At 33.0% G+C, this 17,358-nt stretch overlaps 1 protein-coding gene across 1 annotated transcript in view; it reads left to right on the plus strand.

The window, feature by feature from the left end:
- Window positions 1-17,358, plus strand: part of LOC126893032 (uncharacterized) — a 451,467-nt gene that overhangs the window by 62,717 nt on the left and 371,392 nt on the right. The gene's annotated exons all lie outside the window — the stretch shown is intronic.

Below are 17,358 nucleotides of genomic sequence, written 5' to 3' on the forward strand. Positions count from 1 at the left end.
ATGTAGGTGATCAAAAATTTCAATAAATATTTTTTTGATTTTAGCATAAAATAAATTAAATACATTCAATACAAGGATTACTGAATTTTTTATTTATATGCATTAAATGCATAAAAGCATATTTCAACTGTTTTTTGTGCATATTTGCATGCATATTTTAGGGTTTTTTATGTGCATATTTCCCGAGCCCTATATGATAAACAACAAAAGATCCGTTGCCCACCTGTCAGCCATTCTCGCCAGATGATCTAATCAACTAAGTCTCTTTGTTCTGACGATCTGGCTTATTTCTGGTTTGCGGTAAAGATTTCCGATCTCTGTATTTGTTCGTCTCCTCCAAACATCCCCATCGTCTTTTACCCCCTTGAATATCTTCCTTAGAGCAGAGCGTTCCGCTCCCAGATGTTCAGAATATTTTCTTGATTTTTGTTCATAATCCATGTTTCAGTTCCGTAAAGGACTATAGACTGGATCACTGTGTTGTATGGTCTCAATTTTGCCCCTCTTGAGATGTTTTTTCTCTTAATAGTTTGTGTAGGGCGGGCTCCACCAGTCTTCCTTCCTCTCGAAATTTGCTTCTCACTTTCTTGGCCTTCTTTTTCCGTCACGCTTTTGAAGCAATAACTCTTTACTCTCGTTGTTTGTGATAGTTTTCAGTTATATGTCTTCATATGTGGGCTTCCTCATTTCCATATACTTTGTTTTTTGCTCATTAATCCTCAGTCCATACTTCTTAGCCTTTGCTTCAAAGAATTTGAAAATCCTCAGCAGTGCTTGCCATGAGCACTACATCGTCCGCAAAGGCCAGAGCCTGGCTTCTGTTGTCATAGGTCACATCTTTCGTTCGTATTCCACTATATCTCAACATTGCTTCAACAAGAAATTAAATGATATTGTGGACAGCGGATCTCCCTGCTTTAATCCATTTTTAACTTTAAATTTTTCGGTTAATCTTCCTTCTATCCTTACTCTATTTTCGGTCTTCATTAAGGTCATTTTTACTAGTTTGATGATCTTTTTCGGAATTCCAAGTACTCTTAGGGCCTAATACTTTTAAGGTCTTCTTATCACAGAATCGTAAGCTTATTTGAAATGTATAAAAAATGAGGTATAGCTTTAACTGTTGCTCGCACGTACTGCTCTGAACCATTTTCAATACGAATATTTGATCTATGGTGGATCTGGCGTTTTTGCACCTTCCCTGGTTTTCACCATTCTGCTGGTCCAAGTGCCTTTACAGTCTATTTCTTATGACTCTGGCGAGTACCTTTGTGTTATATCTAGAAAAGTGATACCTCTGTAGTTTTTGCGACAACAAACGACAAAAGATAATCATTTGTATAATTATTGCAAATCTGTTATAAGGGAACTATTTAAAGCAGAATTGTTCAAAAAACAAAGTGAGTCAGAATATGTTTCTGACCATATTGTCCAGACTATTATATTATTGTACATTTACATAAAACTGACTGATTTACATAATACTCATTGACCAAAAGACTTTGCTTTCTGAGTAAAACATAATGTTACTAATCCTATATTGGGGAAAACAAAAACAAGCGTTAAAATACAACATAGTAGGCTCGTTGAAGAGAATAAAGCCAGCGATCTGCATATTCTTACCCCAATAACCCTTTAGAAAAAGCTCTAATTGCTTTACATGTTAACGTAATTATTTGTACGCGTTTGTTCTTCCGCAAAAAGCATTAAGGGAAGGGACAAGCATATCGTATCTGTCTCCTGCATCATTTGTGCACTGGGTTGGAGCTGGAGCCTCTCTTACAAAATATCAATCAAGTCACCTATGAAGCGTGAACTCGTGAACTGATCCTCGGCATTAAAGCCCCTACGCACCGTGTTTTATGTCAAAACTAATCATGGGAAGCAGGTAATACCTTTTACTTAGACGTTTAATGCGAATAAATAGAGCAACAATAAATCGTGTAACTAGACATTTTATATAGTAGATAGCTTCAGGAGAAAATATTTTTTTGTAGATTATTTTTATATGATGGTTTTATTTACCTTTATTTATTACGAAAAATAGTCCGGAGAGAAATATACCTCTTGTTTCTCCGCACCGATATTAATATATTTGGTTTTTCCTATGTTGATCTCTAGTCCACATTTCCTGTATTCTTCTCTTAGCTTCTTGTCATGTAACAGATATTATCGTAGACTTGTGCTATTAGTATTTGGTCGTCTGAGAAACAAAGAGTATATAGTGTGTGGTCACTCAATGGGAGTCCCATGTTCTTGCATTTCCGTTTCCAATTTTTCAGATCTTCCTCCAAATATATTTTAAAAAGTGTTGGAGAGAGGCAGCATCCTTGTTTAAGCCATTTATTTGTTAAAAATTCTTCGGTGAGTTTGTTTCCTTGTTTAATTTTCGTGGTCATGTTGTTATAAATTTTTTTAATTATTTTTGTGATTTCTATGTTTACATTTGGTATCCTCCATTGCCCCCCATAATTTTACGAAAGGTACACTGTCGTATGACTTTTTCAGATCAATATATACGAAATGAATCTCTTGATTGACGTCTGTTTTCTTTTCCATGACCTGTGTGATTGCAAATAGGTCTTCAATTGGACGGGATTCTGCAGAAAGGATCCAAACCACACTTTGTTAAATTGAGATGCCAAAAACTTTACGATAAAATTTAAAATTCTGTATTAAAAATAATCACGGTTTAACCTTTAACTACCCGTGCATGAAATTATAACATAACTACACGCGTGGCGTACTTTATACGCCACAAGAAAATACACTTAAAAACAACGGATTTGTTTTTTTTTGAAAAAATACACTTAGTTGTTTGTTATAAACCCTATTCGGCATCAGCGAATACATACTTGGACTTTGGAGTTTCTTCTCAGTAAGCCAATTGGGATTTACAACTGGAATCTGATTCCATGATAAATAAAATATCTAATAAACTTTTCTAATAACAATTTTTTCTAATAACAACTCACTACAAATTTCTGTTCTATTCTAGACCTATATTTTTAATATGTTGAGGAAAAATAAGAAACAATAGTATTCAATACATTAACTAATTATCACTTTTACTTTTTTACTAACGAATCATCATCATTGGCGCTCGTTATTATACTTCTTCATAACAATTCTAAATTCATTCCTGTATCTGGCAACTATCTTTCTAATTTTTAATTTTCCTAAACAAGTATTTATTTTTGAGGATTTTAGTTTTCCATTTCTCTATTCCCTTTTTCTGACCCATTTTCCTTATCTTTTTAATCTTTCCCTTTACTTTTAATTTTTAACTTTTTCCCCTAGTTTCAATTAATGTGTCTTGACAAAATATATAAAATAATTAGAAGCAATATAAACTAATATACAGGCATTTCCTTTTTCCAACACTGTGTATATTCTCTACATGTCCTTAAAAAAGGATCCCAATTTATGAAATTGTTAACAATAGACTTGGAATTTTTTAATTGAGTTTCTCATCAAAGACCGCTTATGCTCGGTTGAATTTTAAAAGAAACCTTTTTTTCTTTTTGAATCGTTTCCACAGAAAATCCAATTGGTACATTCGCTTTATAGATTCGCAAAATGAAATCTTCCGTGAAATATCAATTTAAAAATAATGAAAAAGTTGAGAGTCAGATGTTTCTTATCAATAAATCAATGTCTTGCGTTTGGACAGACACAATAATATATACATATATATTTATTATACATTATATACAAGTTATTCGCTCCCGAGAAAGCTGAAGCTGTTTTCACTAAAAGATCCTTATTGTGTAGGGGTCATCATCCTATTCTGGGTTCGGTTTTACAGTTGCTGGCGTGACTTCGCGTTTTCCAGTACGTTTCTCCATTCTTCTCTCTCTTTGATTGTGCTTTCTCTATTTCTAATTCTCATACTCCTTAAGTCTTCTTCTACTTGTTGTTATTGATAATGCTACTGCATGCCTCATACTGGATGAAGATACACACAAGTTCAACATTTATCGTGGAGTTCGCCAGGGTGACACCATTTCGCCAAAACTGTTAACAACCTTATTGGAATAGACGTGTAAGCGTGCAATCCTAGACGAAAAGGGCATAAACATGAATGGAGAGCAATTTAGTGATCTCCGGTTCTCGGACGACATAGTCCTGATAACAGATCGCATTGATCATGCCATCGAAATGTGCAAAAGGTTCTACAATGCAGTAGAAAAGGCACAAAATTCGTTTAAGTAGAGACAACCAGACCAGTGAATTAATACGTAGAATACGGTTGAATTGGGTAGCTTATGGAAAGCTAAGAGACAGTTTCAAATCAGCTCTTCCTATCTGCTGAAAGAGAAAGGTCTTTGATCAATGTGTGCTGCCGGTTCTAACATATGGTTCAGAAACGCTAACGCTCACTAAGACGTCCGCAAACAAAATTCAAATTACACAGAAGGCAATGGAACGATCCATGTTGCGATTAACCCAAGAAAACGAATAACCAACACAGAATTGCGCCGTAGATCGGGAGTAACCGACGAAATCAAAAGAATCTCAACCTTGAAATGGGACTGGGCAAGGCATATCGCGCGAACGAAGGACGGCAGATGGACGAAACGTATTCTCGAGTGGAGAGCCACACAGGATGCCTTTCGAAGCAGAGGACTACAACCAACAATATGGACAGATGACCTGAAGCGGATATGCCAAAATTGGATGCAAGCGGCACAAATTTTTGGAGTGAACTACGGGTGGCCTACGTTCATATATATATATATATATATATATATATATATATATATATATATATATATATATATATATATATGTATATTTGTACAAATATTTTCGACCGTACTGTGTTAAATAGTGATTTTTTGAATAACGGCAATTCGGTCAGATGAAATAAAACTCTATTTGTTCTAGGTCTCAATATTTCGTCACTATTTGGTGACTTCTTCAGGAGAAAACTGTAAATTTATTAAGATTAGATATGGACAAAAGACAAAACATTTCATTACTTACAACTATAAGAGTGATAATTTAAATTCGTTTAACATATTATATTGAACATTGACTTGAGAAATGACTGATGTTATTTTGACATATATTTCGGAGTTATGGTAACTGCAATATATTTTATGTTAATAGAATATTGTCTAATATTGAAAAAAATTTTTAGTGAATACGTCAAAGTAAACAAGAAAAAGTATTTGCGAAATTTTAAGGTGGAAAGGTAATAGTAGATAAATGAAAAAGGACTTGAAGTATTTTAAATTGACTATAAAATGTAATCGATGGTACGTAATGAGTTAGTGTAAGACTGGTATTCAGAACTTGAATAAAAATAAGGTAGATTCATTGTTAGTAGATTAATTGAGTAATTTGTTTGTATTTTTTAAATTTTGGGAAAGAATGTTATGAATTACTTAGAATATTACAGTAGATATTACTCAAATGGTTAGTGTCAGTCTTATAATTAATTGATTCTGGAGTTTTGTTAATATGTACCATCTCAAGGAAGAGTCGTTTTTTATAGTTGTCAAATTGTTCCAAAATTTTTACATTATTAAAATCAAATTTATGTCCTGTATTTAAGTGGTGATCTACTAAGGCACAACAGTTTTTTTTTGATGTTGCAGTCACTTTTATGTTGAGTGACATCAAATTAGTTAAGTACAATCCACTTCTAAATTCAATGTTGTTCTCAAAAACTAAAGCTAATACTCCAAATACATTAAAGAGCAACATAATTTACAAAATAAATTGCATTGAATGTCAAGGTTGTTATATTGGTCAAAGTAAACAGTGGCTTAAGCAACGCGTCACTCAACATAAAAGTGACTGCAACATCAAAAAAAACTGTTGTGCCTTAGTAGATCACCACTTAAATACAGGACATAAATTTGATTTTAATAATGTAAAAATTTTGGAACAAGTTGACAACTATAAAAAACGACTCTTCCTTGAGATGGTACATATTAACAAAACTCCAGAATCAATTAATTATAAGACTGACACTAACCATTTGAGTAATATCTACTGTAATATTCTAAGTAATTCATAACATTCTTTCCCAAAATTTAAAAAATACAAACAAATTACTCAATTAATCTACTAACAATGAATCTACCTTATTTTTATTCAAGTTCTGAATACCAGTCTTACACTAACTCATTACGTACCATCGATTACATTTTATAGTCAATTTAAAATACTTCAAGTCCTTTTTCATTTATCTACTATTACCTTTCCACCTTAAAATTTCGCAAATACTTTTTCTTGTTTACTTTGACGTATTCACTAAAAATTTTTTTCAATATTAGACAATATTCTATTAACATAAAATATATTGCAGTTACCATAACTCCGAAATATATGTCAAAATAACATCAGTCATTTCTCAAGTCAATGTTCAATATAATATGTTAAACGAATTTAAATTATCACTCTTATAGTTGTAAGTAATGAAATGTTTTGTCTTTTGTCCATATCTAATCTTAATAAATTTACAGTTTTCTCCTGAAGAAGTCACCAAATAGTGACGAAATATTGAGACCTAGAACAAATAGAGTTTTATTTCATCTGACCGAATTGCCGTTATTCAAAAAATCACTATATATATATATATATATATATATATATATATATATATATATATATATATATATATATATATATATATATGTACTTATGCTTAGAAGAAAATTTACCGTTTGGTCCCAAAATGGTAAAAACTATAAATAAGCCCATACCGATTTTTTTCCAGGCAAACTGTTGGTTGGGAATAGGGACAAATACATATTTTTGGAATTAGTTGGACCAAGCATCTATCAACTTTAAAAAGGACTAAACATTTTGAAATTTTTTTAGAAATTTTCGAAATGAGGGAAATATTTTTAAAATATTCTTTTTGAAAACTATTTCCAGAGTGTAGATCGAAACGTCAAAGAGTAGTTAAGAACCGTTTCAGGACCTTTTTAAATAAAAAAGAAGAAAGGAAACGTATTAAATATTTAAATAGGATTCTAAAATGACTCCCTTTTGTTCGTAAATATATAAGTTTCCATGAAAAGATTTAAAATACAAGATTTGAGTGTAATATTAGGCAGTATAGCATTTCTGAATTAATTGCACATTTTACAAGATACACTTAAGACAATACCCTTGAGTCTAATCCGGACTTGTTTCAAAGTTGTTAGCAAGCAAATTAATTTAACGAGTAAATCTCACCAGATGGCAGATGGGTCGCGTAGTTCACCATTTATAACTTTAAAACAATACAAATAAATTTTTGTAGTGCTATTATAGTTGCTTTTAAAAATTAATCAAGCAAGTGGTAATATTATCTACCAATGCTTTATTTTTATTCGAGTTTAGTCGTTTAGTCTTGTTGTCGTAGCTGTTAAACTAGGAAGTTGTAGGAAAATTCTCTGTGGGGCTATAAAAGCACGAGGAGTGAAATAAAAAGTCAAATTTAACTTAGAATCGTTTGGTCAACACTGATATAGGATTAGAACACATCAGCATAAAAAGAATAGAAAACACAGCAGACTGTAACCACTACAATAAAAATTTTTAGATCAAATGATCAACATTGCTAAGTTTGACGTTTCGATTTTCACTTTGGAGATTGTTTCCTATTTTTCGAAAACATATCGATCTAATTTAAACTTAAATAGAAATAGTAAATAAAAATTCCACAAGAACATAGCTTCAGAACAAATGATCAAAAGAATACAGAAGTCAGTAAAACGTTTTAAAGACTGAAATATTATGATAGAAGGACACATATAAATCTTCTTCTTTAAGTGCTGCCTTCCAATCGGAGGTTGGGTATCATCATCACTATCTTTATTCTTTTTAACTATTTATAATGGGAATAAGCCACAATATTATTAAAAAATGATTTTTATTAACGTTTCGACGCCCAAATAAAAATCATTTTTTAATAATATTGTGGCTTATTCCCATTATAAATAGTTAAAATTGTAAAAATGCCACAAGAAAATATCTTTATTCTATCTACCACTGCTCTGAAGAGTTCTATTCAACTGCATTTAAACCAGCCCTTTAAAATTTTTAACCATGACACTCTCCTTCTTCTCACACTCCTTCGTCCTTTTATCTTTCCTCGTATTATCAGTTTTAGCATTTCACATTACTGTCCCCTCCTTAAGTGTCCCACATATTAAAACTTTTTTTATTTTTATTGTGTTTATTATTTTAGATTCTTTGACTTTTTATTTTCAATTGTCCGGTAGGTTTTTGAGATTTGCTCACCAGCATCCATTTTGTTTTATTTGTGTTGAGGTTACGTCCTCTTTCTTTACTCTCTCTTTGTACACTGTCCATAAGATGCTGAATTTGTTCTGATTTGTACTGTTCATATTTCTACATCTTTGTACTAATACTAGCAGGCAAAACATTGCCTACCTTGCTCCCGGAGCATTCTTAAAACCAAATTGTGACTAATTGATTTCCGCTTCACACTTTTAGATTCTGTTATTATATGATTATGATGAAGATTTTGTAAGGTTATGTTACTTAGTATATTTAAGTTTCTTTTAGTGCATTGAATGCTTCTACTAAAAATATATATTTATCAAAATAGGTACACGACTCTTACTTAAGTCTACAAAGAAAACTGTTTGGTTCTTTCTGGAATCCCAGAGCTTGTATTATTTTTATTTCAAAGCGAAAGATTTTTAAAATTCATACCTAGGAACTTTTTATCGCGCTATTTAGAATTGTCTTACCGGAAGAGGAAAAAGTTCGTTTTCTTAATTTTTTTACGCAGGTTAAAAGTCTCTGAATTTAAAAGTGTTTTCTTTGGTTTTTATCTTTTAATCAAGTTATCTTATAGCTGATTTACCTTCGTCTGCGGATTTTAAGTTCTTAAGGAATAAAAGATTTATCTTAAATTGTAGATGCACTTATAGTTACTCAAGATGCAAACATATGACAAGTGGAGAGCATATAAATTTATTTATACATCGCCTAACAAATTCAAATGTTGCTGATAATTTTTCATGTTTTGTTGAACCACAATAAATAAAGGATAATATAGGGGATAAATAAAGTGGACAAAAAATTAGCTAAGGCTCAAGCTAAATATACTGATATATTTTGAAATTTAAGCTGAAAAATATTCATAATAAAATATATATGGTGCAGCTCATAGGTATCATTAATTGTAGACTTTTTACTAAACGTTACATCACAGCGGTAGGTTTGTACTGCGACCACTGCATACCTCAACTCGGAGAACAGGTGGAATAGTTTTGCCTTTAAGCAATACACCAGAGAACTAGGAAATTCTGAGGGATTCTACATTTGTTATGGTGTACGTGTACTGCCTTGCCTAACAGCTAAGCCGTTTTATTATAATATGGAATAATTTTCTGCCCTGAATTCGTTGTTACAACAAACGTCTACCTAATAAATTCCCTTGTTCAAGATTTACACTATATATTCAATCTTCCTCTTCTTTAGCCTGCTTGCATCCATTCTTGGACAAAGTTAGGCATACATAAGTTCTCTTCTCATTTTTGTGTTATGTTGTGCCAGTTTCTCCCCGCTTTGGCTTTGATGTGGTCTAGTTCTTGTCACCGTTTTTGTGGTCTTCTAGTACTACATCTAAAGTTGATAAGCCTTAATAAATCAGAACAGTCTGTGGTATGGTCAAGTAGTTAGAAAAAACAAGATCACATTTTAGTTCAGTATTCTTCTAAGAAACTGATATTTATCTTGAAGACCTCTAGGGACCTCTACCTTGGTTTCACCAAAGGCATGTTTTGTAAGTTTAATCTATCTATACAAATCCTTATTTTGTATTTTTTTAAGAGTGTAGATATGGTTAAAAGAGTACGGTGACCATACTATAGAAGCATAAGGCAGGCTGCTACGAACGAATGGGTGTACTATGGGAGTGTGGTAGACTAAGCAAAAGAGCAATACTACATATATTCCAGAAAAAACATAAGAAACATTGTAGATGCTCCTTGGTACGTGGCAAACAGTGATCTCCATAAGGACCTAGGAATGAAACTGTGGATATAATCATCAAGAAGATTGCAGGAGGTCACGAGAAACGACTTCATAGACAAGAAAATATTAGGCAATCCAGCTCCTCGATAATATTCGACAAAGTAGAAGATTGAAGAGAACACAGCCTTTTGAACTTGTTTGAGTAATAGTAAGAAAAAAGAAGAAACAAGAAATTAGAAGGCGCATTGAAATAGCAAGGTCTGGTTTCATGAACATGCGCAAAGCTCTGTAACCCCAAGCTATATATATATATATATATATATATATATATATATATATATATATATATATATATATATATATATATATATATATATATATATATTTCAGCCTTGTTTTATATATATATATATATATATATATATATATATATATATATATATATATATATATATATATATATTGGCTAAATGGGCATAGCTCCCAAGGGCCAAAAAAAGCCCCAAGCTATCAGTCATAATAAGATTGAGAACACTAAAATGTTCCTGGTGGTACCTGGACATTAAAACAGTGAGACGTCATACTGTTTTAAATTGAACTCATTCGAGATGGGATGTACCGCCGAATGTTAAGAATAACATAGATCAGCAGAACTACGAATGAAGAAGTACTGAAGAGAATGAACACACGTCCTCATCTGGTCATTACAATCAAAATTAGAAAGACGTCTTATCTAGGACACATAATGCGCCATAAGAAATTTGAGCAGCTCCAGGTATTATTAGAAGGCAAAATCGAAGGTAAAAAGGGTATAGGAAAAAAGAAAAATCCTAGCCATGAAACATCGGAGATTTAAACAGAGCCCCCCACACAACAGGGAATGACTTAATTCATCATGCCCAGAACAGGGAGAAATTTTCCATATTGATCGCCAACCTTAGTAGAGAAGGCACTTAAGAGGAGAGGGAGTAATAAGGAAAAGCAGAGCATATTATTTGTGCGAGTGTGCAGATTAGAATAGTGCACTATTTTGTCGATAGTGCACTAGATATCGAAACTAGATAAGAGACACTATAAATTAAGCTCCTAATTTTAAGGAATATAATAGGTAAAATTAGAATTGTTCATTGATCATTTATGAAAAGATTGTAACTGTAATATTCATCATCGTACTGACGATTATGGGAAAAATACACTCCAAACTTTAGTAGTAATAAAAGAAACCCCTGCATACACTTTAGCGCACCCTGTATACACTTGAAAAATAAAAATCTATATAATCTCTATATTTTTTTAATAAACATTTGGTCTGTATCAGTGGACTCTTTATGTTTTCTATATAACCACTAACATAATTTGTTTAACTTAGCTGCCAGTTTCAGTTTCGTGTCTGTTCCATAGACATATTTCAGCTGAGAGCAGAAGAAATATTCTTTACGTTTTGTGGAGATATGAAGTTCCTGTCAGTATAGCAGTTTTGTCACGAATGCTTATTAGATATAATAAAAGAATTCTGACAATGTCTGTCGCTGAGAGGAATTTTAGGGCTTATTTGACGTCACAATACACTGAAAGACGACCACTGTTGGACCCTACCCGTAACAGCTTGAGAGTAAAAATATATTATTTAGCTAGTTCAAATAAAACCGTCAAGTCCACATATAACAAAAATGTATGCCTGGGATTGATACAGGATAGAAAGAGAAGGAGGAAGCACAAAGCGTTAGAGCTAATTATTAACACACCAAAGGAAAAAGAGAACTGACTCGTTGTTTCTTATAATTAAATATTAAACACTTTTTCTCGCTCTTTGTACTCCTATTCATGGAGAAGTAAGAAATTACTATTTGGAACACTTATCTCATCCATTTACTTCTGCAAATGTTGGTTTGTTAACAATTGTAAAACAGCATTTTTAATAAAATATATACAAGATGTTCAGAAACTCTCCCGACAAACAAAGACCGGATATTCCTCAGGTAATTTGAAGACAATGGCACATGAGAAATGCTTCCTAGGGGACCTAGAGCTCTTTGAAAATGGCACCTTGTGATTAGTATTTTTTAAATACCTACCAAACGCTTGTAGTTTGAAAAACGAAAGCTGGTACGCTTATTTATCTTCCTATTTTAGGTATTTTAGTACTAAAAGATACTCTTGCTTTAAGTCGGTAAAATACACCGTTTTCTTTTAATTTTTTTTCAAATTAAAAAAAATTATTCAAATAGATTTTTCTAGAAAACAGTGTACTCTACCGAGAAGAGTACCTGTTAGTACCAGAATACCTCACAATTTAATAACCTAGTGTCAAAAATAGTTAAAAGTTAAAGACAAAAAAGTTATGCAATAAAATAACCGCTGACCTACACAAAATGGACGCCTGTGACCGATTCTAGAAAATCGCAATTGATGGAAGGGTACGAGGTTTCGTTTTTCTAAATAGAAGCATTCTAGAGGTATCTAAAACAAACTAATTACAAGACACCATCTTCAAAGAGCTCTGGATCACTTAGGAAGTACTAGATGAACTAGGTTAAATTGTCTTAAAATTATCTGAGGAATCTCCGGTTTTCGTTTATCAGGAGAGTTTCTATACACCCTGTATACAGGGTGTATAGAGTACAAAGTGTACAGGGTGCGCCAAACCTCTGATTTTCTTTTAGTTAACAGTTATGCAGAGATATTAACGAACAGTTAACATCTCTCCATAAGCACTTGGATAGCGAATAGAGTCTTTCGGGTGCCTAAAGTATAGCGGAATCCAAACTGTGTCCATGATACCTGTTTTTCGTATTTTTTATAATATTCTTAAAAACCTTTTAAGTAAGTGGTTAATTAGGCTAATTGTTCTCTAGTCTTCGCATGTTTTGGCATTTACTTTTTTTGGTATAGTTACGAAGGTCGGCGTTAACAAACTTTGGGGTATTTTTCCAGTTACGTATATTTTGTCGAATACAGTTGTTATCCATTTCATTCCCTGTATTCATCTACTTTTTAACCATCTGCAGTTAACCAATTCTGCAAGAAATAGCTATTTGTATAACAAGGGAGGAAAGTGCTACTTTTCCTCCCGCGAATGAAGTAATCATTCAAGGGAGGAAAAGGCACTTTCCTCCCATGTTATACATATGGTTTTTCCACCTTCCTCACATAACCAGTAATTTTTTCATTTTTACTTAATTTATTTATGTAACTAACCAACAAAATTTATTAGAACTAAAACTAACAAGTAGGTACAATATAACTGTCAACTGTCAAATATAAGTCAAATTATTAATGTAAACATTGTTAAATCAAAATAACAATTTACTGTTTTTTACAATTCTGCAAAATACAGAGTGATTTTAAATAAACGTTAAAATGTACAGATACTTACGTAATAGAAAATTGATATTGTACAGGGCGTCAATAAGTTATATTTCATGAATGAAATACCATGACGTCACTTTTACTTTTCCTCTAATATTTTTTCCACCTACCTCTCCCGAAAGTATACTTTTCCGGACCTGATTGTAGGGAGCAAAGTTGTATTTTTCCTGCCTAGGGAGGAAAAGTAAAAGTGACGTCATGGTATTTTATTGATGATATATAACTTATTGACGCCCTGTACAATATCTATTTTGTATTACGTAAGTATCTATACATTTTAACGTTTATTTATAAAACACCCTATATTTTGCAGAATGGTAAAAAACAGTAAATTGTTATTTTGATTTAACAATGTTTACATTAATAATTTGACTTATATTTGACAGTTGACAGTTATATTGTACCTACTTGTTAGTTTTAGTTTTAATAAATTTTGTTGGTTAGTTACATAAATAAATTAAGTAAAAATGAAAAAATGACTTGTTATTTGAGGAAGGTGGAAAAACCATATGTATAACATGGGAGTAAAGTGCCTTTTCCTCCGTTGAATGATTACAGCCCTCCGCTACGCGTCGGGCAGTAAACTCAAAAAAAATGAATAACCATTTTCAATTTCGTTGCAAAACGAAAATACAGCCGAACCATATTCTAGTCCAATCAGAGCGTGCAGCAAGCACCTCTACCGGTTTCGAAACTTATTAGTCTCTCATCAGGAGGCACATATGCTGCTCTCTCTGATACAACCAAAACAAACCCCAGCGTGCAGTCCCGGATTGCAACGAACGAAATGGCATAGATGCCCTAGCGGCAACTGCTAGCAAAAAGACTAAGTTTTCACTCTAATGGCATATAAAACAACATAATGCTATTCTACATCCCACCAGAATGAAAACAATGGGAACTTTCTCTGGTTACACCTCCGAGGCTTCTACAATTTGCAAGCCATACGAATGCTGAGACTAAGGAAGATGAGGGAATTCTACAATTTACAATTCACGTCCCATCTGCTCAGCGCGGTAAAGTTCCAACGAGAATGGTTGCCTTCATACTCTAATCAGAGTAAATGTAAATCAAAAATGAATAACCATTTTCAATTTCGTTGCAAAACGAAAATACAGCCGAACCATATTCTAGTCCAATCAGAGCGTGCAGCAAGCACCTCTACCGGTTTCGAAATGTAGAATAGCATTATTTTGTTTTATATGCCATTAGAGTGAAAACTTAGTCTTTTTGCTAGCAGTTGCCGCTAGGGCATCTATGCCATTTCGTTCGTTGCAATCCGGAACTGCACGTTGGGGTTTGTTTTGGTTGTATCAGAGAGAGCAGCATATGTGCCTCCTGATGAGAGACTAATAAGTTTCGAAACCGGTAGAGGTGCTTGCTGCACGCTCTGTTTGGACTAGAATATGATTTGGCTTTATTTTCGTTTTGCAACGAAATTGAAAATGGTTATTCATTTTTTACTTACATTTACTCTGATTGGAGTATGAAGGGAACCATTCTCGTTGGAACTTTACCGCGCTGAGGAGATGTGACGTGAATTGTAAATTGTAGAATTCCCTCATCTTCCTTAGTCTCAGCATCCGTATGGCTTGCAAATTGTAGAAGCCTCGGAGGTGTAACCAGAGAAGCTTCCCATTGTTTTCATTCTGGAGGGATGTAGAATAGCATTATGTTGTTTTATATGCCGTTAGAGTGAAAACTTAGTCTTCTTTTCTTAATAATATGTACTGATTTTTATCAACATAATATAAACAGACAATGCCCCACTACCGAAAAAATTTAATTATCATTCTAATTAATTCGGGCGCTAATTCCTTTATAATTTATATAATATAACTGAGAGTGTAAATAAATGTTCGTAGTTTTTATAAAAACTAAGCTAGAGAATTCTCAGTTGCCTCTGAGCAAATATTGGCAGATGAAAGTCAAATATGGCAAAGTGTAACTTTCACGAATGCCTCGCCTGTTGTGTTTGTGGACACAGATAAACTATAGTACACTTACATGCTTGTTCAGATCGGCCAAGATGCATGTTACAGCTTTGGAGAATCTATGAAATAAATTGAATAAAATGTTACACTCGGGATGAAACCTTTTTAGAAAAATATTTGGGATATCTAACAACAATTGCTATATTAGATAAAATGGCTACATTTAACTTAAATAGTAGACTATTAATTTGTTGTTTTTGTTTAAAAGAACACGGATGTATTACGAGAAATGAACAAAGACCATTATCAATATTATTAAATTTGAGCTGTATTTAAATAAAATTATAAATAAAATTAAATCTTCAAGTAAAACTAAATGATGAGTAATAACGTATTTAACATAAACCTTCTTACCACTCTACTGTTGCTATTGCTTTTCATCAAACTAGTCCAAAATTTCCACTAAAAGAACAAGCCATCATCTTCAGTTCAGTTAATATCGCAAAATTGCAAGATTATTTATTCAACTAGGACATCTCTTTGAACAAAAAAATATTATTTATTCGTTAATATTCGGTAATAACTGAATATGTATTTATCTTTCCAATAAAGCTATAGTTGATGACTTCTTCAATAAAACAGGATCCACAAAATAAATTATTTGTAGCACGTAGACTAATCAATCCATCAGAATGACTTCTATTATCTAATGTTAGCCGAACAATCCCACATTAAATACCGAGTAATCATCTCCAGAACCTAGGATTGAACTTAATGTCACTAATAATATGTTTAAGAATTGGAGCAATTGGAAATCTTGAATGCATAATTCTAGCATTATCTTTGTCCTCTTTGTGTCGGCTTAATTCTGCATTTTAATTCTTTCCCCATATTGTTTTATTCAGACATCCTGTGAATCTGTTTGCTTTATTCACTTGTTTTTTCACTTGTTTTTTCACTTCTGTTTCGAGCTTTCCGTAGCTAGATATTTAAACTCCATCACTTATTCTATTATCTGACCCTCATCTACATCTTGGTAGATTTGCTGTTATAACCATATATTTTGTTTTTTTTTTTGGAAACTAGCATGTTAAATATGTAGCAACAAATATTGTATAATATCAGCACTTAAAGATATTAGTAATAGTACCACCACCGTATCATACCATCAACTTGATGACCTGCTCCATAGCGTCAGCTGATAAAAATATTCTTGTGGCGACCATAACGAAGTGGCTATGTTACTGGCTTAACAAGCTGGAGGGCCCGGGTTCGAATCCTGGTACTGAAAAATTTTTCAATTTCTTATTTAACTGAGCCGCCACCGTGCTTCGGAGGCCACGTAAAGCCATCGGGTCCAGGCTACGTAAGTAGTCGTTAAGTCATGGGCGCTTGCGCGACCTGAGAATCCTAACTTGGACCTTAGCTAGAAGGTTACACGAACTTTACTTTAGCTGATACAACATCTCCCCAAACTCTCACTGTTAAGTCTCCGTGAAGACCATAGCGTTTTCAAATCGAGAGGTGCCTTCTTTTTCTTCTTCTTCTTCTTCTCGTAGCACTACAACTCGGGGTGGGTCTTGGCTGACTGCACTGACTGTACAACTTGCTTCCATGTCAAACGGTCGTTCTTGATAGTTGGGTCAGTGGGTAGCCCCATTGTTTTTAAATCTGACCATACATTGTATCTCTATCGCATTTGTGGACCTCCTAAATGCCTTCTTTGAGGCTTTCTTCCAGATTTTTTTGCAAGGCAAAATTCTGGACATTGCCAGTCCATCTTAGACGCTGAGGACTACGTCGCTCGCTCTATAAATCTGTTTGACCTCGGCATTTGTACTCATTCGATATTGGTTGCTATTAGGGTCGTGGTAAGGTCCAAAAATTCTTATGATTATTACGAGACGTGTCTGCAAACGAAAATCTAGACAATATGGTTCTTATTGACAATCTTCATTGTTCATTGTTTATAGACATGAAACGTGTATAGTGTATACGAAAATATATTATTCGTCGTAGTTGTAAGAGAAATTTCTTAATATTTTACCAAACCAGATCATCAATAAATACTTTATATTGGGAGTTTATTTAGAATTTCTGT

The sequence above is a fragment of the Diabrotica virgifera genome, chromosome 10 (assembly GCF_917563875.1).
Source record: "Diabrotica virgifera virgifera chromosome 10, PGI_DIABVI_V3a".
In the NCBI taxonomy this organism is placed as follows: Eukaryota; Metazoa; Arthropoda; class Insecta; order Coleoptera; family Chrysomelidae; genus Diabrotica; species Diabrotica virgifera.